Source organism: Phyllobates terribilis, unplaced genomic scaffold (genome assembly GCF_046119375.1).
Source record: "Phyllobates terribilis strain yellow unplaced genomic scaffold, ASM4611937v1 Scaffold_1__5_contigs__length_1240528914, whole genome shotgun sequence".
Taxonomy (NCBI): domain Eukaryota; kingdom Metazoa; phylum Chordata; class Amphibia; order Anura; family Dendrobatidae; genus Phyllobates; species Phyllobates terribilis.
Genome location: NW_027362761.1, coordinates 864,821,039 through 864,844,455, shown reverse-complemented (window position 1 = coordinate 864,844,455; position 23,417 = coordinate 864,821,039). Strand labels below are relative to the sequence as shown.

The 23,417-nt window shown below is 41.8% G+C and overlaps 1 protein-coding gene across 2 annotated transcripts in view; it reads left to right on the top strand.

Moving 5' to 3' along the window:
- Positions 1–23,417, top strand: part of SLC9B2 (solute carrier family 9 member B2) — a 76,054-nt gene that overhangs the window by 39,145 nt on the left and 13,492 nt on the right. The window lies entirely within an intron of this gene.

The window sequence follows — 23,417 nt, the reverse complement described above, 5'->3', positions numbered from 1 at the left end:
GGCCCTTTGTCACTGTGTAATACTTGGCTGCCTTCTCTTGTAGGTCAGGTACATACATCTTCTCTTGTGAAGTAGCAGGTCCGCAGGGTCATTGAGCGCCCCATTCTAAGGGTAAGTGCACACGATCAGTATTTGCTGTGGATGGGATTTATACAAATCCCATGCCCACTACGTGTCTCCGTGCACCCGCAGAAACTGACATGCGATGCGTCTTTCCAGACCACAACATGTCAACTTCTCCTGCGGGTCCGCATGCGTGCTTTCCCCATAGACCTAACCTCTATGAGGAAAGTCCGCATGTCGAAAATAAAAAAAAAAAAAAAAAAAAAAGCCTCCGTTCATTAGCGTATTGAGCAGAAGCCGCCGGCAGCTTCTCTGCAGAAGCCGCGGGGGGTGAAACATCGTGTGCACATACCACATACCCTAAGGCAAGAACGAATAAAAAAAAACGAATTATGCCCAAGATTGGGAACAGGACAATGTAGGAGCAGGAGGAGCATCCCCTCCTCTTCTACAGCAGCAGCAGAGCGTTCCTTCCTTGGAAAAGCTCTTGTCACAGTGCAGGGATGTGACTGTGATAGGAGCCTCTTAGTAACCAATCAGCGCTTTGTGTTACTACAAGGGAGAGCGCTCATTGGTTAGTGTAGACTCATGTCAGAGTCTCTGCCACTGACAGGAGCTTGTAATTACCAATGAGCGTCTCTTTGGCAGTGAAGGAAAGCACTTACTGGTTACTGAGCAGCATAGTAACTGCCTGCCCCCAGGGATCTTCTCAGAGTGCAATGACACAGCTGATCGCACAAGTTTGTCATCAGCCGTTTCTGGTCATCACTGTGCGGGCTGCATGTGGTCCACGGGTTGCGCATCACTGCACTGGAGTCCTGCTGTCCAAACTATAAGCAGTATTAGAGCCTGGCTGCGCCATTTCAGCCAAGTATGTTTTATGTAGTTTTGAAAAGCCTGTCAGGACCTTGAAGATTGGAAAAAATAGTTAACTTTTACAAATCTTTCCAAACAAAAGCAGAATGTTTTGTAGGTTTTCACTCTTTCAGGTAGGCATTAGGTAGCGTTCACACAGGCAATACGGTTTGGTCCAAACATGCAGTTTTATTGCTTTCATAAAACTACAAGAGACTCTAAATCAGCCTCTTCTGGGCACAAAGGTATCCTAGCAAATAAACTGTTTATTTAGCAGGGCACATATGTCAGTGGGGGCTCAACTGAACAGATTACAATACTTTCTCCCAGAGGGAACTGCATACACAGAAGAGGCCTGGTTCCAGCAGTCTCTGTATCCCCTTCAGCCTGAGCTTCAGCAGCTTCCAGTGCCAAACAGAAGTGTTCAACTCTGGGCACAGTTCACACTGAACAGGCTGCAGCTTTCAAACTGTTCTCTGCAGCACCCACAACCAGACTGCTTAGTTTTCCTAGCTGACCCATGCAGTCTCCATTCTGAGAGAGACCATGGCACATCTCTCTGTTTCAGCTCACATTTTGACTAGTCACTCACCAGCAGCACACTTGACTCTGCTCCAACCAGCAGACTGACACTGACATTTAATCAAGATCTGCAGTGCTAGTAGTTAACTCAGTCCTACCTGGCTTTGCTACAGTTTTTAGAATGCAACAATCCACCACCTGTGGGCACTGTCTTTTTCCATTGGAATCTTAAGTATGTGTAGCGGCTCATGAGTCTGCACATTATAATATTATAGACTTGTCAACTTTACGGAAATATGTAATTGTATGACAAGTCCTAAAAGTTTCACTCTAAGGAAGTGAACAATCTAAGTACATTACAAAATGCTTGGGTTTTGTGTACATAGTGCCTGAACCTTTTATTGGTGATGTACTTTGAAATTTCTGACATAAATAGCAGAAGGAAGGCCCAGATCAATGCACTATATAGGCTTAAAGTGGCATATGTTTCCATAGTGGTACACTTCTTTGTACCACGTTATTCTTTCCTACACTACTTGGACAACCCCTTTTTAAATGACGTAGAGCCCGTTGTAAAATAAAAACCTACACTCCTCTCCGACACCAGCACAGTGGCAGCCCGAGACCGGCATTCTTGGAGATCAGGAAGCCCTGATATGTGTAGCACAGGCGATCAGAAGATCGCAGCGCCAAGTCTCCTTAGGGTAGTATTGAAGTAAGGAAAAACTAAAAAAATTAACACAAGTTCAAGTCACCCCCCCTTTTGGCCCATTCAAAATCAAACTAACAATTAAAACAAATAAATACACATATTTGGTATCGCTGCGTTCAGAAATGTCCGATCTATCAAAATATGAATTAATCCGATCTGTAAACTGCTTAACGAGAAAAAAAAAATCGAAACTCCAGAATTACATTTTTTTGGCCATTGCAACATTGCAATAGCGGGCGATCAAAACACTATATCTACCCCAAAATTATATCAATACAAAACGACAGCTTGGCACGGAAAAAATAAGCCCTTACCCACTTTAAGTAAAAAAGAACCTATACATGTTTGATATCTGCGTACTCTTAATTACCTGGAGAATCAGAATAGTAGGTCCGTTTTAGCATGTAGTGAACATTGTAAATAAAATACCCAAAAAACATTTGTGGCATTGCTCTTTTTTTTGCAATTCTACCACACTTGTATTTTTTTCCCCATTTTCCAGTACACTATATGGTAAAACCAATGTCATTCAAAACTAAAAGAATTTGCAAGAAGTGACCCCTCAGCCAATCCACGGTCACTTAGAAATAATCCATCAAATGTTAAAGCTACAGACCAACGAAAAGGTCAAGCTTCTGATAATGAGGAGGGTGGAGATCAAGAAGATTTAACCTTAAGACAAGTCTCTGATCAATTAATGCAAGTTACAGTTATATGAAAAAGTTTGGGCACCCCTATTAATCTTAAGCTTAATGTTTTATAAAAATTGGTGTTTTTGCAACAGCTATTTCAGTTTGATATATGTAATAACTATTGGACACAGTAATGTTTCTGCCTTGAAATGAGGTTTATTGTACTAACAGAAAATGTGCAATCTGCATTCAAACAAAATTTGACAGGTGCATAAGTATAGGCACCCTTATCATTTTCTTGTTTTAAATACTCCTACCTACTTTTTACTGACTTACTAAAGCACTTTTTTTGGTTTTGTAACCTCAGTGAGCTTTGAACTTCATAGCCAGGTGTATGCAATCATGAGAAAAGCTACTTAAAGTGGCCACTTGCAAGTTGTTCTCCTGTTTGAATCTCCTCTGAAGAGTGGCATCATGGGCTCCTCAAAACAACTGTCAAATGATCTGAAAACAAAGATTATTCAACATAGTTGTTCAGGGAAAGGATACAAAAAGCTGTCTCAGAGATTTAACCTGTCAGTTTCCACTGTGAGGAACATAGTAAGGAAATGGAAGAACACAGGGACAGTTCTTGTTAAGGCCAGAAGTGGCAGGCCAAGAAAAACATCAGAAAGGCAGAGAAGAAGAATGGTGAGATCAGTCAAGGACAATCCTCAGACCACCTCCAGAGAGCTGCAGCATCAACTTGCTGCAGATGGTGTCACTGTGCATCGGTCAACTATACAAGGCACTTTGCACAAGGAGAAGCTGTATGGGAGAGTGATGCGAAAGAAGCCGTTTCTGCAAGCACGCCACAAACAGAGTTGGCTGAGGTATGCAAAAGCACATTTGGAGAAGCCAATATCTTTTTGGAAGAAGGTCCTGTGGACTGATGAAACCAAGATTGAGTTGTTTGGTCATACAAAAAGGCGTTATGCATGGCGGCAAAAAAACACAGCATTCCAAGAAAAACACTTGCTACTCACAATAAAATTTGGTGGAGGTTCCATCATGCTTTGGGGCTGTGTGGCCAATGCCGGCACCGGGAATCTTGTTAAAGTTGAGGGACGCATGGATTCCACTCAGTATCAGCAGATTCTTGACTATAATGTTCAAGAATCAGTGATAAAGTTGAAGTTACGCAGGGGATGGATCTTTCAGCAAGACAAAGATCCAAAACACCGCTCCAAATCTACTCAGGCATTCATGCAGAAGAACAATTACAATGTTCTGGAATGGCCATCCCAGTCCCCAGACCTGAATATCATTGAACATCTGTGGGATCATTTGAAGAGGGCTGTCCATGCTCGGCGACCATCAAACTTAACTGAACTGGAATTGTTTGGTAAAGAGGAATGGTCAAAAATACCTTCATCCAGGATCCAGGAACTCATTAAAAGCTACAGGAAGCGACTAGAGGCTGTTATTTTTGCAAAAGGAGGATCTACTAAATATTAATGTCACTTTTCTGGTGGGGTGCCCATACTTATGCACCTGTCAAATTTTGTTTGAATGCAGATTGCACATTTTCTGTTAGTACAATAAACCTCATTTCAAGGCAGAAACATTACTGTGTCCAACAGTTATTACATATATCAAACTGAAATAGCTGTTGCTAAAACACCAATTTTTATAAAACATTAAGCTTAAGATTAATAGGGGTGCCCACACTTTTTCATATAACTGTATATCTTCAACTAGGACCTCTGATTGGGAAAATAGAAGAAGTGCACTCTGAAGTGGGACTTCTCCGGCAGGATATGCAAGCCATGAGGGGATGCATTACGGAGGATGAAACCAGAGTGTCTCCCTTGGAAGATAAACTATCACCCATGGCAACCAAATTGACAAAAGTAGCTGGGTCCACAAATGCTTGGAGACAGAAGGCGGACGATTTAGAAAATAGGATGCGCCAAAATAATATCCGAATCATTGTTCTTCCAGAGCGCTTGGAAGGTCAGCGGCCTGAACAATTTTTGGAAATGTGGCTTAAATATAATTTAGGAGACAAGCAAGCTCTCCTCGACATTTGCTATAGAAAGACCTCACAGAGTCCCTTCAAGATCTCTTCCTCCGGGAGCTCCGCCACGTACCTTTTTGGCTCGCCTTCTAAATTGCAAAGACCGAGACATAGTTCTTCGTCTGGCCAGACAGAAAGGTCCAGTTAAGTTTAATAATACTATAATATCGATCTTTCCAGACTTTTCAATAGACTTGCAGAAACAACGGGCCCAGTTCATAGAGGTCAAGAAGAAGCTCAGAGAAAAGAATATTCTATACTCAATGATCTACCCTGCTCGACTCCGTCTACGAGGGATCCTCAACGTTTTTCATGACACCAACTAAAGCTATGGAATGGCTACAGCTTAATTCAGGAACACGTGGAAAAAATCTTTGACTCCTTCACCGCCGTCTTTGGGATCTTTCTTTTCTCTCCCTACTTTAAATATATGAAGAAGGAAATGGAACTTTTTCTAACAAATGTTAAAATGGAAATTTTTTCCATCAGCGTTCGTTACAACATCAATACTGGACGCTGAACTCAGTGAGGTTATCCTCTTTATGGTGTAGGACGGGAGCACGGGATCATGCTCCCTTATTAAGGTTTATCATATGTTTTGTTTTTTTTAACTTTGTTGGTTTATGTATGTATGTACAGTTGGGTCCATATATATTTGGACAGAGACAACATTTTTCTAATTTTGGTTCTAGACATTACCACAATGAATTTTAAACACACCAATTCAGTTGCAGTTGAAGTTTAGACTTTCAGCTTTAAAAGGGTATCCACATTAAAATTCGGATGAAGGGTTTAGGAGTTTCAGCTCCTTAACATGTGCCACCCTGTTTTTAAAGGGGCCAAAAGTAATTGGACAGATTAAATAATTGTAAATAAAATGTTCATTTCTAGTACTTGGTTGAAAACACTTTGTTGGCAATGACTGCCTGAAGTCTTGAACTCATGGACATCACCAGACGCTGTGTTTCCTCCTTTTTGATTCTTTACCAGGCCTTCACTGCGGTGGTTTTCAGTTGCTGTTTGTTTGTGGGCCTTTTTGTCTGAAGTTTAGACTTTAACAAGTGAAATGCATGCTCAATTGGGTTGAGATCAGCTGACTGACTTGGCCATTCAAGAATATTCCACTTCTTTGCTTTAATAAACTCCTGGGTTGCTTTGGCTTTGTTTTGGGTCATTGTCCATCTGTAGTATGAAACGACGACCAATCAGTTTGGCTGGATCTGAGCACACAGTATGGCTCTGAATACATCAGAATTCATTCGGCTGCTTCTGTCCTGTGTCACATCATCAATAAACACTAGTGACCCAGTGCCACTGACAGCCATGCATGCCCAAGCCATCACACTGCCTCCGCCGTGTTTTACAGATGATGTGCTATGCTTTGGATCATGAGCTGTACCACGCCTTCGCCATACTTTTCTCTTTCTATCATTCTGGTAGAGGTTGATCTTGGTTTCATCTGTCCAAAGAATGTTCTTCCAGAACTGTGCTGGCTTTTTTAGATGTTTTTTAGCAAAGTCCAGTCTAGCCTTTTTATTCTTGATGCTTATGAGTGGCTTGCACCGTGCAGTGAACTCTCTGTATTTACTTTCATTCAGTCTTCTCTTTATGGTAGATTTGGATATTGATACGCCTACCTCCTGGAGAGTGTTGTTCACTTGGTTGGCTGTTGTGAAGGGGTTTCTCTTCACCATGGAGATGATTCTGCGATCATCCACCACTGTTGTTTTCCGTGGGCACCCAGGTCTTTTTGCATTGATGAGTTCACCAGTGCTTTCTTTCTTTCTCAGGATGTACCAAACTGTAGATTTTGCCACTCCTAATATTGTAGCAATTTCTGGAATGGGTTTTTGCAGCTTAAGGATGGCTTGTTTCACCTGCATGGAGAGCTCCTTTGACCGCATGTTTACTTCACAGCAAAACCTTCCAAATGCAAGCACCACACCTCAAATCAGCTCCAGGCCTTTAATCTGCTTAATTGAGAATGACATAACGAAGGGATTGCCCACACCTGTCCATGAAATAGCCTTGGAGTCAATTGTCCAATTACTTTTGGTCACTTTAAAAACAGTGTGGCACATGTTAAGGAGCTGAAACTCCTAAACCCTTCATCCAATTTTAATGTGGATACCCTCAAATGAAAGCTGAAAGTCTGAACTTCAACTGCATCTGAATTGTTTTGTTTAAAGTTAATTGTGGTAATGTCTAGAACCAAAATTAGAAAAATGTTGTCTCTGTCCAAATATATATGGACCTAACTGTGTGTGTATATACAGTACAGACCAAAAGTTTGGACACACCTTCTCATTTAAAGATTTTTCTGTATTTTCATGACTATGAAAATTGTACATTCACACTGAAGGTGTCAAAACTATGAATTAACACATGTGGAATTAGATACTTAACAAAAAAGTGTGAACCAACTGAAAATATGTCTTATATTCTTGGTTCTTCAAAGTAGCCACCTATTTGCTTTGATGACTGCTTTGCATACTCTTGGCATTCTCTTGATGAGCTTCAAGAGGTAGTCACCGGAAATGGTCTTCCAACAATCTTGAAGGAGTTCCCAGAGATGCTTAGCACTTGTTGGCCCTTTTGCCTTCACTCTGCGGTCCAGCTCACCCCAAACCATCTCGATTGGGTTTAGGTCTGGTGTGGAGGCCAGGTCATCTGGCGTAGCACCCCATCACTCTCCTTCTTGGTCAAATAGCCCTTACACAGCCTGGAGGTGTGTTTGGGGTCATTGTCCTGTTGAAAAATAAATGATGGTCCAACTAAACGCAAACCGGATGGAATAGCATGCCGCTGCAAGATGCTGTGGTAGCCATGCTGGTTCAGTATGCCTTCAATTTTGAATAAATCCCCAACAGTGTCACCAGCAAAGCACCCCCACACCATCACACCTCCTCCTCAATGCGTCATGGTGGGAACCAGGCATATAGAGTCCATCCGTTCACCTTTTCTGCGTCGCACAAAGACACAGATTTCCACTGGTCTAATGTCCATTCCTTGTGTTCTTTAGCCCAAACAAGTCTCTTCTGCTTGTTGCCTGTCCTTAGCAGTGGTTTCCTAGCAGCTATTTTACCATGAAGGCCTGCTGCACAAAGTCTCCTCTTAACAGTTGTTGCAGAGATGTGTCTGCTGCTAGAACTCTGTGTGGCATTGACCTGGTCTCTAATCTGAGCTGCTGTTAACCTGCGATTTCTGAGGCTGGTGACTCGGATAAACTTATCCTCAGAAACAGAGGTGACTCTTGGTCTTCCTTTCCTGGGGCGGTCCTCATGTGAGCCAGTTTCTTTTGCGCTCGATGGTTTTTGCAACTGCACTTGGGGACACTTTCAAAGTTTGGCCAATTTTTCGGACTGACTGACCTTCATTTCTTAAAGTAATGATGGCCACTCATTTTTCTTTACTTAGCTGCTTTTTTTCTTGCCATAATACAAATTCTAACACTCTATTCAGTAGAACTATCCGCTGTGTATCCACCAGACTACTGCACAACACAACTGATGGTCCCAACCCCATTTATAAGGCAAGAAATCCCACTTATTAAACCTGACAGAGCACACTTGTGAAGTGAAAACCATTTCTGGTGACTACCTCTTGAAGCTCATCAAGAGAATGCCAAGAGTGTGCAAAGCCGTCATCAAAGCAAAAGGTGGCTACTTTGAAGAACCTAGAATATAAGACATATTTTCAGTTGTTTCACACTTTTTTGTTAAGTATATAATTCCACATGTGTTAATTTATAGTTTTGATGCCTTCAGTGTGAATGTACAATTTTCAAGGTTATGAAAATACAGAAAAATCTTTAAATGAGAAGGTGTGTCCAAACTTTTGGTCTGTACTGTATATGTGTGTGTATGTGTGTGTATGTATGTATGTATGTGTATATATATATATATATATATTGCTTAAAAAAATAAAGGGAACACTTAAACAGAATATAACTCCAAATAGATCAAACTTCTGTTGAATCAAACTGTCCACTTAGGAAGCAACACTGATTGACAATCAATTTCACATGCTGTTGTGCAAATGGAATAGACAATAGATGGAAATTATCAATTATCAAGACACCCTCAATAAAGGAGTGTGGGGCCCACAGACCAATGTCCCAGTACCAATGCTTTCTGGCTGATGTTTTGGTCACTTTTGAATGTTGTGCTTTCACACTCGTGGTAGCATGAGACGAACTCTACAACCCACAGAGGTTGCTCAGGTAGTGCAGCTCATCCAGGATGGCACATCAATGCGAGCTGTGGCAAGAAGGTTTGCTGTGTCTGTCAGCGTAGTGTCCAGAGGCTGGAGGTGCTGCAACCCAGCAGCAGGACCGCTATTTCCGCCTTTGTGCAAGGAGGAACAGGAGGAGCACTGCCAGAGCCCTGCAAAAAAACCAGGGGAGGAGTCCTGAGGAGATAATTTGCATATTCCCACTGCATTTTGGGGTAAGTGAAGAGTCTTCGAGCTCAAAGAACACTGGATTTTGGCTGTTGGAGCTGAAAAGAGGACATCGGTAAACCGCGCGCCGATAGGCGCGCGCATTTTGAAGCTTTTTTCACTGTTTTCAGAACATTAACAATAAGAACATGGAAGAGTCCAGGAGCCATTTGGTGAGCTGCATATCCTGCTACATGTTCACAGACTTGCCAGTGGAAAAGCCAAACTTCACATGCCAGAAATGCAAGCTTGTGTCCCTGTTGGAGGAAAAGTTGCGAAATCTAGAAGAGAGGTTAACTACCTTGAAAATCATTAAGGAAGGTGAAGAGTTCTTAGACAGAGCAGAATTATCTCTTCATAATTCAGAAAGAGAAGAAATTCGAACTGCACCTGACGAAACAGAGGAATGGAAGCATGTGACCCACAGAAGCAGGAGGATCGAGAGGCAGTCAGCACCCATACTGCTCTGGAACCAGTACCAGGCTCTCACGCAGGAGAACCATGAAGAAATACAGCAAAATAAGACTTTGCCAGCAATGAATAACCTTGTAAGCCCTTAGAATCCTCCTGGATGGAGAAAGAAGAATGTTGTGAAGAAAAAACGGAGAGTGGTGGTCATGGGGGATTCCCTGTTAAGAGGAACAGAGGCCGCTATCTGCAGACCAGACATAACATCAAGAGAAATGTGCTGTCTTCCAGGAGCAAAAATTAAAGATGTGTCTGACAGGATATCAACTCTTCAGACCTACAGATCACTACCCATTCCTGCTAATACATGTGGGGACAAATGACACCGCAAGAAAGGACCTGGAAACCATCTGCAGTGAATTTGAAGACTTAGGCAAGAAAGTGAAAGAATTGGGAGCGCAGGTGGTCTTCTCATCCATCCTCCCAGTGGATGGCCATGGAACAATGAGGTGGAATAAGATTCTACAGGTGAACAACTGGCTACGTCGATGGTGCCGTCAACAAGGATTTGGATTTCTGGATCACGGAATGAATTACCTATACGATGGACTACTTGCTAGAGATGGGGTGCACCTTACGAAGACTGGAAAACATGTATTTGGAAGTCGCCTTGCTACACTCATCAGAAGAGCTTTAAACTAGAACAATGTGGGAAGGGAAGCAAAAGGCCAGAAAAAGCCATACAGCTGACAAATACTATTGAGATCTCTGCTACTGGAAGTGGAAAGGAAGAACAAAGACAAAAAAATCTAAATAATAAAAATATGGGAGGAAGAGAAACCAATCACAAACTAAAATGTTTTTATACAAATGCACAAAGCATGGGCAACAAACAAGGAGAATTGGAACTACTAATGCAGGAAAAGGAATATGATGTCATTGGAATCACTGAAACTTGGTGGGACGATACACATGATTGGAATAAAAGGATACAACTTATTTGCAAGAAACAGACTTGATAAACGAGGAGGAGGTGTCGCATTGTATGTTAGAAAAGCGTATATCTGCACAGAGATTGAAGCTTCAGAGACTGGGAGTTCTGTGGAAACTGTTTGGGTAAGAATACAAGGAGAGAACAACGGAAAGGACACCATTGTAGGCATTTACTACAGGCCACCTGGGCAAGCTGAAGATATGGATGAACTCTTTATGTATCAAATGACCAAGTTCTCCAAAAAATATGACGTAGTGGTCATGGGAGATTTCAACTATCCAGACATTTGTTGGGAATCTCTCTCAAGTAAAACTAACAGGTATAGATACCAGCAGGTGTAGTTCTATAGAAACTTAAAACTTAACGTTTAATACCATTAGATAAAATATATGCCAAATGCAAGGACCTAAAAACACACAGTTTGACTGCCTGTGATATATAATAGCCAAGAGAACTTCCATATATTGTTACTTCCAGAGATATAGATATATGTCATATAAGCATATTGCATCTCTAACACAAACCAAGGAAGGAATGGCAAATAGGAAAAAAGATAATGAAGCCCACAGTACACTATATCAACTTATTGTACCCCAATATGTGGGAACATGAAGGTATTCACCCTGAGATATGGGAACATGAAAACACTCGCCCCATCAATGGTGACCATTTAACTCTGCTATATAGAAATGGAACATCCTCACCAATTTTGATGACTGTCCATGCTCTCGAATCTCAGAGGGGGCTCCATATGGTGGTGGTGAACCGAAATTCATAAGGTCACCAACCAAATACCGCTCCCCAGATGCCGCTCCCGACGCGTTTCTTAGCCTTAGCTATTCATCAGGGGAAAGAAAAAAGAGGACATGCGGTATGCACGCTGCCCAAAGTCGCGCAGCTCATTCACCAGACAGCGCTACTTCATGCTCTATTAGATCCTCTTTTGAATCCTAATCGCGCTCTGTTCATAATCGTGTCACTTCCGGTTCCGGTCACCTGACATCCGGTATGTGGAACGCAGATGCCGGCCGTGACACGCAGACGTCACTTCCGGTATGCGCGTCATAGACAAGGGAAAATCGCACATAACGGAGCGACAGCTAGGGGACACGCAGGATCACCAACCGGCATCCTGCTTTGGATGTCACCATAAAAGGAGTCTCATCCATGAATATCCCAAGCCATGGAAAGTGTCCAGAACATATAATAACTGGCACTTATCCTGGCAACATACCATATGTACCGCGGTATATATAAAACACGCGTTCATTTTACCCCAGTGGTTAGAAAGCTGGAAATGCTTCATAGGTCCAGAATCGCACAGTGAAGCTACGGCCCAGCCCCAGGAGCGCACTTTAAACCCAAAATAGTGATGAAAGAAAAATGACAAAAACAGGAACAAAAGGATATATATACAAAAAAATAGGAAGGAGAGGGGTATGAAGGGATATGAGGGAACATAAGGGAAGGATGGAGAGGGACCGCACCTCATAGAGTTGGAGAGTTAGAGGAATGTATGTAGGGAACCAGGGGACCTATAAACATCCCTATTCAGCACCTGAAGTAATATCCCTACCTGACAGTGGAGGTTGGCACCCTATAAACCTGCGCAAATGGCGCCCCCACTAACAGGTCAAGCAAATTCTTATCCTCTCTTTCTGACAACTTTATCTTCCAAAAGGTAGGGGAGAAAACAAGGGGATCTGCTACTTTGGATCTAATCCTTATAAACAGGGAGGAAATGGTTGAGGAGGTAAAGGTGGCTGGGACCCTAGGAGGCAGCGATCATGCTATTATAGAATTTTGGATAACTAGAGGAGGAAGACATGTGAAGACTCAAACTTCAAGGTTAGATTTTAGAAAGGCAGATTTTAAGAGACTCAGAAAGAGAATAGGAGGGATCCAATGGCTGGATGTCCTTAAGGACAAAAATGTCCAGGAAGGATGGGAAATTTTTAAAAATGAGATTCTCAAAGCACAATCGTTAATAATCCCAAAAAGTAGGAAGAATGGGAAGCATTTAAGGAAACCAGGATGGATGAACACAGAACTTAAACACATGCTAAAAAGAAAGAAATGTTTATTAAATGGAAAGAGGGAGGCATATCTAAAGAAGATTATAATGCAGTCTGCAGATCCTGCAGGGCATGTATCAGGTTAGCTAAAGCTGACAATGAATTAAGGCTTGCAAGAGATGTCAAAAGCAATAAAAAAGGATTTTGGGGGTATGTCAAAAGTAAAAGAAAAGTCAAAGATGCTATAGGATTTTTACAGGATGAAAATGGAGAAATGGTAAGAGAGGATGTTGAGAAGGCCGAACTTTTTAATTCCTATTTTGCATCTGTTTTCTCTCAGAAAGAAAATGATCTTCACTGTCCTTTTAAAGGAATAGAGGAATCAAAGTTATCTGTAAACAGATTGTGAGGGAATATTTAGCTAACATAAATGAGTTCAAGTCTCCAGGTCCAGATGAATTACACCCCAGAGTACTGAAGGAGATCGTAGAAGAAATTTTAGAACCACTCTCCATAATCTTTGAAAATTCTTGGAGAACAGGAGAAGTCCCAGAAGACTGGAGAAGAGCAAATGTTGTTCCTATCTTCAAAAAGGGGAAGAAGGTGGACCCAGGGAACTATAGGCCGGTGAGTCTGACTTCTATACCAGGAAAGATCTTTGAACAAATTATTAAACCACATGTATGTAAGTACATGGATAAGAATGAAGTGATTAACCAGAGTCAGCATGGGTTTGTAACTAACAAGTCATGTCAGACTAACTTAATTTCCTTCTATGACAGAATCACTGACTGGGTGGATCAGGGAAATGCTGTAGATATAGTATATCTTGACTTCAGCAAAGCATTTGACAAAGTATCTCACACCATCCTTATTGAAAAAATGACCAAGTATGCAATGGACCAGGCAACTGTTAGGTGGATTCATAACTGGCTTAGTGATCGGACTCAAAGGGTGGTTGTAAATGGCTTCACATCCAGCTGGATGAATGTCTCAAGTGGGGTACCACAGGGCTCCGTCCTGGGACCTGTATTGTTCAACATCTTTATCAATGATTTAGATGAAGGAATTGAGGGTAAACTGATTAAATTTGCTGATGACACAAAGCTAGGAGGGATAGCTAATACTAGAGAAGAGAGAGAGAGGATTCAAAAAGACCTAAATAAACTGGAGCAGTGGGCAGCAACCAACAGAATGGTTTTTAACAGGGAAAAATGCAAAGTACTACATCTGGGCAATAAAAATGAAAAAAGCATATACAGAATGGGAGGAATAGAGCTAAGCAACAGTACATGTGAAAAAGACTTAGGTATACTAATAGATCATAGACTGAACATGAGTCAACAGTGTGATGCAGCAGCAAAAAAGGCAAATACAATTCTGGGATGTATTAACAGAAGCATACAGTCTAGATCACGTGAAGTCATTATCGGTCTTTACTCCTCTTTGGTCAGACCTCATCTGGAATACTGTGTACAGTTTTGGGCACCACATTTTAAAAAAGACATAGACAAACTGGAGCAAGTTCAGAGAAGAGCGACCAGAATGGTGACTGGTCTGCAAACCATGTCCTATGAGGAACGGTTGCAGGATTTGGGAATGTTTAGTTTGCAAAAAAGAAGACTGAGAGGAGACTTAATAGCTGTCTACAAATATGTCAAGGGCTGTCAGATTGTAGAAGGATCATCTTTATTCTCATTTGCACAAGGAAAGACTAGAAGCAATGGGATGAAACTAAATGGGAGGAGACACAGATTAGATATTAGAAAAAACTTTTTGACAGTTAGGGTGATTAATGAGTGGAACAGGCTGCCACGAGAGGTGGTGAGTTCCCCTTCAATGGACGTCTTCAAACAGAGGCTGGACAGACATCTGTCTGAGATGATCTAGTGAATCCTGCTTTGAGCAGGGGGTTGGACCAGATGACCCAGGAGGTCCCTTCCAACTCTACCATTCTATGATTCTATGATTCTATGAAAATGACATCCAGAAACAGACTCCATGAGGGTGGTATGAAGGCCCGACGTCCACAGATGGGGTTTGTGCTCACAACCCAACACCGTGCAGGACGCTTGGCATTTACCACAGAACACCAGAATTGGCAAAGTCGCCACTGGCGCCCTGTGCTCTTCACCGATGAAAGCAGGTTCACACTGAGAGCATGTAACAGACGTGACAGAGTCTGGAGACGCCGTGGAGAGCGATGACCGGTTTGGCAGTGGGTCAGTAATGGTGTGGGGTGGCATTTCTTTGGAGGGCCGCACAGTCCTCCATGTGCTCGCCAGAGGTAGCCTGACTGCCATTAGGTACCGAGATGAGATCCTCAGACCCCTTATGAGACCATATGCTTGTGCGGTTGGCCCTGGGTTCCTCCTAATGCAGGACAATGCCAGATCTCATGTGGCTGGAGTGTGTTAGCAGTTCCTGCAAAATGAAGGCATTGAAGCTATGGACTGGCCTGCCCGTTCCCCAGACCTGAATCCGATTGAGCACATCTGGGACATCATGTCTCGCTCCATCCACCAACGTCACGTTGCACCACAGACTGTCCAGGAGTTGGCGGATGCTTTAGTCCAGGTCTGGGAGGAGATCCCATAGGAGACCGTCCTCAACTTCATCAGGAGCAAGCCCAGGCATTGTAGGGAGGTCATACAGGCACGTGGAGGCCACACACAATACTGAGCCTCATTTTGACTTGTTTTAAGGACATGATATCAAAGTTGGATCAGCCTGTAGTGTGTTTTTTCCACTTTAATTTTGGGGGTGACTCCAAAGCCAGGCCTCCATTGGTTAATAAATTTGATTTCCATTGATGATTTTTGTGTTATTGTGTTGTCAGCACGTTTAACTTTGTACAGAACAAAGTTTTCAATGAGAATATTTCATTCATTCAGATCTAGGATGTGTTCCCTTTATTTTTTTGAACAGTGTGTGTATATGTGTGTCTATATATAATATATATATACACACGTATGTATGTATGATAGAAATTGTGTTGATGTTTGGTGAAACGCAGTACCCGGGTCATTGCAGCAGATTTCAATGCAAGACACCCTAAGAGACCACCCATCTCACATTCTACCGTTAGAAAACTGCTTGCCAAATTTCGTGAAACAGGTTGTGTTGGATTTGCCAAAATGTGAACTTAAGAAAACTGTCACTAATGAAGAAACATCAGTGGCTGTCCTAGCTTCATTCAGCAAGAGCCCACAGCGTAGTACTCGCCGCATGTCACTGGAGAGTGTCATCAGTCGAACATGCCATCGGCGGATATTAGCTACTCACAAATGGCACCCTTACAAAATCCAGCTGCTGCAGCATCTCATCCAGGATGACCCAAATCGGCACACTGAATTTGCAGAATGGCCAAAACAAAAATTGGAACAGGACCCTCCGTTTACACAGAACATTATGTTCAGTGATGAGGCAAACTTTTTTGTCAATGGTGAAGTTAACAAACAAAACCGCCGCTGCTGGTCTGACACTAACCCACTCCAAGACTGTTGGAATACAAAAATTGATGGTATGGGGTACAAAGATAGTGGGGCCATTCTTCATCAATGCCACTGGATATCTGAAATTGCTACATGATGATGTGTTGCCCTCTTTATGCACTGAAGATGGCACGTTCCCTGAGTTTTTCCTACAAGATGGTGCACCACCACATTATGGGTGTCAGGTCTGAGCATTCCTACAAGAACAGTTTCCTGGAAAGTGGATTGGTCATCGTGGGCCAGTTGAATGGCCACCAAGGTCACCCGATCTGACCCCCTTAGACTTTTATCTTTGGAGTCATCTGAAGGCAATTGTCTATACTGTGAAGATACGAGATGTGCAGCATCTGAAACAATGAATACCGGAAGCCTGTGCTAGCATTTCTTCTGCAGTGTTGCTATCAGTGTGTCAAGAGTGGGAGAAGAGGGCTGCATTGACAATCCAACACAATGGGCAGCACTTTGAACACATTTTATAAGTGGTCATAAACTTGTAAATAACTCATGAAATAATAAAGTTATGTTAAAACCAAGCACACCACTGTTTTTCTTATGAAATTCTCAATAAGTTTGGTGTCACATGACCCTCTTTCCATTGAAAAAAATAAAGTTGGATCCAAAATGGCAGACTTCAAAATGGCCGCCATGGTCCCCCTCCCATCTGGAAAAGTTTTACCCTCCCATATACTAATGTGCCACAAACAGGAAGTTGATATCACCAACCATTCCCATTTAGGTGTATCCATATAAATGGCCCACCATGTATATATCCAAAACACTAGACCAGCTGTCTGTTAAATCTAGCTCATGGAACACTATGCATCAGATTGACTCGAGGGATTAATGGTATATGACCAACACTTACATTTTTCTATGGAAAACATGGGATATGAAGTTGTATGACCTGAAATGTAAGGGGTCTCGGGACTGCTCGTAAGAGAATCAAGGTCTTCTCTCAGATAAAACGCTACCATCCCCACATTGTGGCTCTGCTGGAAACACATTTGACAAGAGATTTGGTTAAGTATGTTCAGAAACCTTGGGTACAATGGTCTATTCACGCATTTCACAATAGTTATTCCAGAGGTGTATCTCTATTAATACACAAGTCTATCAGATGGGAGCTAAAAGTGGCTTGTAAAGTCCCAGAAGGGCGATTTTGTTTTTTGTACATGCACTAATAATCTCTATAATTTATGTTATAATATGTATATATAACCCCCCCCCCCCCTCCAGCTAATATGACAATTCTCAAAAAGGCGGTGAGCTTTGCTCTGAACTATCCAGATGCACATGTTCTCTGTATGGGAGATTTCAATTTAGTAATGGATAATGATCTGGATAGATTTAGAGATGAGGATGGAGTCTCTTTCGCGGTCTCCTCCTTCTCAGTTATCAATGTTTATGGAGGGCAATGGCTGGTTGGATCTATGGAGGCTACGCCATCCTGATGTGAAAGAATATACCTGCCATTCATCTACTAGGTGCACTCTCTCTCGTCTGGATTATATATTTGGATCCAGTAACTTGGCAGTTTGGGTGGGAGAGGTAAACCATGGGAATAGAGGTATATCAGACCACAGGCCAGTAATAATTAACATTAGGTCCGGTCGGACTTGTAATAACTCTTTTTGGAAACTAAATCCATTATGGCTGAAATTGATAGGCCCTAACAACAGAACGATAGACCAAATGGACTGTTTTATTTCGACCCACCCTAAACCCCGAAACACCAATCTATTCTGGGATACACTAAAAGCATACATGGGAGGCTGTCTGTCCTCTACAATATCATATATCAAACCTAACATCAAAAGAGGATGAGGAAATGGAAGAAAAATTGAGAGAATCGGAAGCTTACATTTATAATCAGACAAATGAAAATGGAATTGAATGGTTAAGCTCCCATATATTATACACAAAATATATAGATACAAAATCCAAACGTAAATTATTTTTTCCCGTCAATTATACTTTGAACTAGGGAACCAATCCAGTAAATTACTAGCATTTATGGTCCGTCAGCACAATACATCGAATACTTTACTTCAAATTCAAAAACCAAATGGCCCTTTAGCCACTGCAACTGATGATATACTTGAATGTTTCTATGAGTATTACAAAACATTATATAGATCTGGTGGTGAAACTGATACTTAACAATGTCTTAAATCTTTATCGGATATGAAATTTCCTACATTAAGTCCCTCTCAACAATCCTTTCTAGATGCCGATTTTACTCTGGAAGAGATAGACAGACAGGGCCATTACAGATATGGCATTGGGTAAGGCACCGGGACTGGATGGTTTTCCCATAGAAATGTATAGAAGATATCAAGATGTGCTGGTTCCTCTTCTTCTAGAAGTATTCCAACAAACCTATGAGGGAAGTTGTCTCCCAAACTCCTATGAAGCAAATATAATCGTACTTAAAAAAAGAAGGAAAAGATCCGTTAGAATGTGGGTCCTATCGTCCCATATCACTAGTGAATGTACCGTATTTTTCGGACTAGAGGACGCACTTTTTTCCTCCAAAATTTGCCCGCTACTAAAGAAAATGAATATTCCCTGCTCCCCACGCCAATGGGCGTGGAGAGCAATGAATATTCATTTCTCTTAATAGCTGGCACACTGGAGCCACAGCACGGCTCCTGCTGCCGCTCTGCGGTCTGTGTGCCCGCTATTAAAGCTCATGAATGTTCCCTACAACCCACTCCTATGGGTTGTAGTGAATATCCATGGTCTTTAATAGCAGGCACACTGACCGCAGAGCGGCAGCAGGAGCCGCGCCGCGGTACAGTGCGCTGGCTATTGAACATACTGAATGGTCACTGCTCCCCACGCACAGAGTCCCGGCGTGGGGAGCAGTGACTATTCCAGCACAGCGTCTGACACTGTGTAAGGGCACATGGCAGGGATGCCATGCGCGCCCTGCCATGTGCAGCTCACATAGTGAGAGTGTCGGCAGCAGAGTGGGACAGCGCTGGAGGAGAAAGGAGGTGAGTATGATTGTTTATTTTTTTTTTTGTGAGCAGCATGATGGGGGCTCAAGGGGTGCCATGCATACCAGGATGGGGGATCAAGGGGTGCCAAGCATACCAGGATGGGGTATCAAGGGGTGCCATGGATACCAGGATGGTGGATCAAGGGGTGCCATGCATACCAGGATGGTGGATCAAGGGGTGCCATGCATACCAGGATGGGGGATCAAGGGGTGCCATGCATACCAGGATGGGGGATCAAGGGGTGCCATGCATACCAGGATGGGGGATCAAGGGGTGCCATGCATACCAGGAAGGTGAATCAAGGGGTGGCATGCATTCCAGGATGGGGGATCAAGGGGTGGCATGCATTCCAGGATGGGGGATCAAGGGGTACCATGCATACCAGGATGGGGGCCACCTATACCAGGATGGAGGATATTAACAGAATTGGGGGACATTACCCCAATACCAGTGTCAGCAGCAGACCCCCTCCCCCATAACAGGGCATCATGACCACATTTTTTTGCTTAATTTTTTTTCCCCTATTTTCTTCCTCTAAAACCTAGGTGCGTCTTATGGTCCGGTATGTCTTATAGTCCGAAAAATGCTGTAGATTATAACATTTTTACTAAGATTCTAGCCACTAGGCTAAACTCAATCTTGGAAAAAATACATTCAGACCAAACTGGCTTTATGCCTGGAAAGAGTAAGTCCATAAATATTAGAAGAGTTCAAATAGTTGTACCTGATAATAAATGGGCTATAGCCTCATTAGACGCGGCTAAAGCTTTTTTAACTCGCTGGAATGGTCCTTCTTATTTGCTTGACTTCAGAGATACGAGTTTGGTCCTAGATTTCAAAAGTGGATATGCATAATATATAGAAACCCTAAAGCCCGAATAATAATCAATAATTCTACATCTGAGGTGTTCTCCCTGGTGAGGGGAACGCGTCAAGATTGTCCTCTATCACTGGGCATCTTTGCCCTTGCTATTGAAGCACTGGCGATACGGATACGTTCCACCCCAACCATTAAAGGCATTACTATAGCAGACCATTTAGATACTATTGACTTATATGCCAATGACATGGTGATTTTCATGGATAAAGTAGAAGAAACATTACCCGAAGTGATTGCGACTATAGATATCTTCAGTAAATACCCAGGACTATATATAAACTGGGAAAAGTCTGCACTGATGCCTCTTTCTCATGGGCCAACAGATCATCTGGAAATATTATCCCCACTATCCATTGTATCTAGCTTTGAATACTTGGGAATAAATATATCCAAAAGACAGTAAATATGACCTACAATTAAATATTTTTCCATTACTAGAATACTTTAAACTTAAATTTGCCCTATGGAGTAAATTACCACTATCTGTATCTGGTCGTATAAACCTAATCCAGATGATTCTACTTCCAAAGCTTAGTTATTTTCTTCAACACAGTGCAGTGTCAATTCCAAAATCCTTTATTTCAGTCCTTAATTCACTGGTCTCTTCCTTTATATGGGGAAGTGCTTGACCTAAGCTTAAACTATCCACTCTACATACAGTACAGACCAAAAGTTTGGACACACCTTCTCATTTAAAGATTTTTCTGTATTTTCATGACTATGAAAATTGCACATTCACACTGAAGGCATCAAAACTATGAATTACCACATGTGGAATTATATACTTAACAAAAAAGTGTGAAACAACTGAAAATATGTCTTATATTCTAGGTTCTTCAAAGTAGCCACCTTTTGCTTTGATGACTGGTTTGCACACTCTTGGCATTCTCTTGATGAGCTTTATGTTCACAGACAGAAAAATGAAGCATATCAACAAAAGAACACTGTCCCTACTGTGAAACATGGAGGAGGCTCTGTTATGTTCTGGGGCTGCTTTGCTGCATCTGGCAGTGGGTGTCTTGAATCTGTGCCGGGTACAATGAAATCTCAAGAATCTCAAACGATTCTAGAGAGAAATGTGCTGTCCAGTGTCCAAAAGCTTGGTATCAGTCTCAGGTCATGGGTCTTGCAACAGGATAATGACCCAAAACACACAACTAAAAACACCCAAGAATGGCTAAGAGGAAAGCATTGGACTATTCTGAAGTGGCCTTCTATGAGCCCTGACCTAAATCCTATTGAGCATCTTTGAAAAGAGATGAAACATGCCAACTGGAAAAGGCAACCTTCAAACACGAGACAACTGGAGCAGTTTGCTCATTAGGAGTGGGCCAAAATACCTGTCAAGAGGTGCAGAAGTCTCATTGACAGTTACCGGAATCATTTGATTGTAGTGATTGCCTCAAAGGGTTGTTCAACAAAATATTAAGTTAAGGGTACCATCATTTCTGTCCAGGCCGATTTCAGGAGTTTAATTTTTTTTTTTAAATTCTGTGGAAGCAGGGTTGAAAAGCAATGTCTGACTATAAATTGTTCATTTTCATAGATTTTTTAATTTATTATTACTTTTGTCAGATTCAAGTTATTTCTGTGACCATTGTTGGTTTTTCTTTCATTAAACGAGGGGTACTAACAATTTTGACCACGTGTGTATACGAACAAAGTGTCCTAATGTCCTTTTAACAATTTCAAAACAAATATGGAATTCCTAGGTCCCAATTTTTTCAATAGCTTCAACTTAGAAAAGCAACTCAATCTCACTTACAAAATATGGGCACCATCAAGGTAATATCATCTTTCCCTTTAATAGGGATACTCAAATCACAAGGCCCACATGGCCTCATTTCCAGTTTATATACATATGTTATGAATCTACTGAAAACTTCTTATTCCTACAACCCCTGGCAAAAATTATGGAATCACCGGGCTCGGAGGATGTTCATTCAGTTGTTTAATGTTGTTGAAAAAAAAGCAGATCACAGACATGGCACAAAACTAAAGTAATTTCAAATGGCAACTTTATGGCTTTAAGAAACACTAAAAGAAATCAAGATAAAAAAATGTGATACTCAGTAAGGGTAATTTTTTCAGACCAAGCAGAGGGAAAAAATTATGGAATCACTCAATTCTGAGGAAAAAAATATGGAATCATGAAAAACAAACACACAAAAGAACACTCTAATACATCACTAGTATTTTGTTGCACCACCTCTGGCTTTAATAACAGCTTGCAGTCTCTGAGGCATGGACTTAATGAGTGACAAACAGTACTCTTCATCAATCTGGCTCCAACTTTCTGTTGCCAGATCAGCTTTGCAGGTTGGAGCCTTGTCATGGACAATTTTCTTCAACTTCCACCAAAGATTTTCAATTGGATTGAGATCCGGACTATTTGCAGGCCATGATATTGACCTTATGTGTCTTCTTTCAAGGAATGTTTTCAGTTTTTGCTCTATGGCAGGATGCATTATCATCTTGAAAAATGATGTCATCATCCCCAAACATCCTTTCAATTGATGGGATAAGAAAGCTGTCCAAAATATCTATGTAAACTTGGGCATTTATTGAAGATGTAATGACAGCCATCTCCCCAGTGCCTTTACCTGACATGCAGCCCCACATCATCAATGACTGTGCAAATTTGCATGTTCTCTTCATGCAGTCATCTTTATAAATCTCATTGGAACGGCGCCAAACAAAAGTTCCAGCATCATCACCTTGCCCAATGCAGATTCGCGATTCATCCCTGAATATGACTTTCATCCTGTCATCCAAAGTCCACGATTGCTTTTCCTTAGCCCATTGTAACCTTGTTTTTTTTTCTGTTTAGGTGTTAATGATGGCTTATGTTTAGCTTTTCTGTATGTAAATCCCATTTCCTTTAGGCGGTTTCTTACAGTTCGATCAGACATTGACTCCAGTTTCCTCCCATTCGTTCATTTGTTTTGTTGTGCATTTCCTGTTTTGGAGACATATTGCCTTAAGTTTCCGGTCTTGACGCTTTAATGTCTTCCTTGGTCTACCAGTATATTGGCCTTTAACAACCTTCCCATGTTGTTTGTATTTGGTCCAGATTTTAAACACAGCTGACTGAATAACCAACATCTTTTACAACATTGCCTGATGATTTACCTTCTTTTAATAGTTTGATAATCCTCTCCTTTGTTTCAATTGACATCTCTCGTGTTGGAGCCATGATTCATGTCAGTCCACTTGGCAACAGCTCTCCAAGGTGTGATCACTCCTTTTTAGATGCAGACTAACAAGCAGATCTAATTTGATGCAGGTGTTAGTTTTGGAAATGAAAATTTACAGGGTGATTCCATAATTTTTTCCTC